Below are 2,697 nucleotides of genomic sequence, written 5' to 3'. Positions count from 1 at the left end.
GAATACAGAGAGAGAGCAGCAGCAGGCTGTGACCCAGAGAGCTCCTTCCAGCACCTCGCAAAATAAGGACCCAGAGGACAGGCTGCTTCACAGGATTAAAAGACTAATGTCACAGCAGGATTTGGAAAAACTTGTCCATGCTTTTATCTTCAGTAGACTGGACTACTGCAATGGTGTCTTCACAGGTCTCACTAAAAAATCTATTGGAAAGCTGCAGCTAATTCAGAACGCTGCTGCTCGAGTCCTCACTAACACTAAGAAAGTGGATCACATCACTCCTGTTCTGAAGTCTTTACACTGGCTTCCTGTGTGTCAAAGAATAGATTTCAAAAATACTGCTGCTGGTTTATAAAGCACTGAATGGTTTAGGCCCAAAATACATTTCTGACCTACTGCTAAATTATGAACCATCCAGATCTCTCAGGTCTTCAGGGACTGGTCAGCTTTCTGTCCCCAGAGTCAGAACTAAACATGGAGAAGCAGCGTTCAGTTATTATGCTCCAAATATCTGGAACAAACTCCCTGAAAACTGCAGATCCGCTGCAACTCTGACTACTTTTAAATCCAGACTAAAGACTTTTCTTTTTGCCGCTGCTTTTTTTCTTTTAATGTTTAATTGAACTATTCATATCTTAGACTGCACTGTAACTTTTATCCATGTATTTTTTCTTTTAATGTTTCTTTTATTATCTTTTCTTTTTAATGACTGATTTTAAATGCCATTTTCTTAATGTCTTTCGTTTTTTGTAAAGTACTTTCAATTGCCTTGTGTTGAAAGGTGCTATATAAATAAACTTGCCTTGCCTTGCCTTGCCTTGCCTTGCCTTGCCTTGCCTTGCCTTGCCTTGCCTTGCCTTGCCTTGCCTTGCCTTGCCTTGACTTGAAGATGAAGTCCATTTGCCTATCCTACTGGACAAAAATCTCTATTACTTTTTTGTAAAAGTCCTCCTTATCTTCTTGTAGTTTCAAAAGTCTATCATAAATCTAATCGATAGATTTATGATTATAAAATTATAAAAGTAGGGTAGACATGTGGATATTATCCGGCTGAACAAAACGTGCATTTATCGAACAGGTACTTTTCCCACAGATCTTATTTTGAGCTATTTTCTAAAATCCCATGGAGAAATCTCATTGCTTTTTTGTGGAGGGAAGTCATGCGCAGCTTACTTCCTGGTTTTAGGACGCGTCTCTCTCCTCCTCTTCACAAACCACACTTTTCGCGACACACGTACTTACAGCCAATCAGCTCTGAATTATGTGAGATGACGTATGGTGGGGATGGCAGCTCAGTGCCCCTATGGTCATTATTTTTTTGCCACACACATTAAATAGGACAATAGGACTGAGCATGCGCAGTGTAGTTTTTATAGTCACCGTTCAAGGCAAGGCAAGGCAAGTTTATTTATATAGCACTTTTCAACACAAGGCAATTCAAAGTGCTTTACAAAAAATGAAAGACATTAAGAAAATGGCATTTAAAATCAATCATTAAAAAGAAAAGTTAATAAAATAAACATTAAAAGAAAAAATACATGGATAAAAGTTACAGTGCAGTCTAAAATATGAATAGTTCAATTAAAAGCAGCGACAAAAAGAAAAGTCTTCAGCCTGGATTTAAAAGTAGTCACAGTTGCAGCGGACCTGCAGGTTTCTGGGAGTTTGTTCCAGATATTTGGAGCATAATAACTGAATGCTGCTTTACCATGTTTAGTTCTGACTCTGGGGACAGAAAGCTGACCAGTCCCTGAAGACCTGAGAGATCTGGATGGTTCATCATTTAGCAGTAGGTCAGAAATGTATTTTGGGCCTAAACCATTCAAAGCTTTATAAACCAGCAGCAGTATTTTGAAAATCTATTCTTTGACACACAGGAAGCCAGTGTAAAGACTTCAGAACAGGAGTGATGTGATCCACTTTCTTAGTGTTAGTGAGGACTCGAGCAGCGGCGTTCTGAATCAGCTGCAGCTTTCTAATAGATTTTTTAGTGAGACCTGTGAAGACACCATTGCAGTAGTCGAGTCTACTGAAGATAAAAGCATGGACAAGTTTTTCCAAATCCTGCTGTGACATTAGTCTTTTAATCCTAGATATATTCTTTAGGTGATAGTAGGCTGATTTAGTAACTGTTTTAATGTGACTGTTGAAACTCAGGTCAGAGTCCATGACTGCACCTAGATTTCTGGCTTTATCTGTTGTTTTGAACATTGCAGACTGAAGCTCAGTGCTAACTTTTATACGTTCTGCCTTGGCTCCAAAAACGATTACCTCAGTTTTATCTTTGTTTAATTGGAGAAAGTTCTGACACATCCAGTCATTGATTTGTTCAATGCACTTACTCAGTGTTTGAATTGGAGCATAGTCTCCTGGTGAAATTGTTACGTAAATTTGTGTGTCATCCGCATAGCTATGGTAACTTATTTTGTTGTTCTTCATTATCTGAGCCAGTGGTAGCATGTAGACGTTAAAGAGAAGAGGCCCCAAGATGGAGCCTTGAGGTACCCCACATGTCATATTTGTAAACTCAGATGTGTATTTACCTATAGAAACAAAGTTGTTTCTGTCCTTTAAGTAGGATTCAAACCAATTTAGAACTGTTTCCGAAAGTCCCACCCAGTTTTCCAGTCGGTCTAGTAATATGCTGTGGTCAACAGTGTCAAACGCAGCACTGAGATCTAATAATACTAACACTGAAGT

The sequence above is a fragment of the Pseudochaenichthys georgianus genome, chromosome 17 (genome assembly GCF_902827115.2).
Source record: "Pseudochaenichthys georgianus chromosome 17, fPseGeo1.2, whole genome shotgun sequence".
NCBI lineage: Eukaryota > Metazoa > Chordata > Actinopteri > Perciformes > Channichthyidae > Pseudochaenichthys > Pseudochaenichthys georgianus.
Note: the sequence above shows the minus strand (reverse complement) of the source record.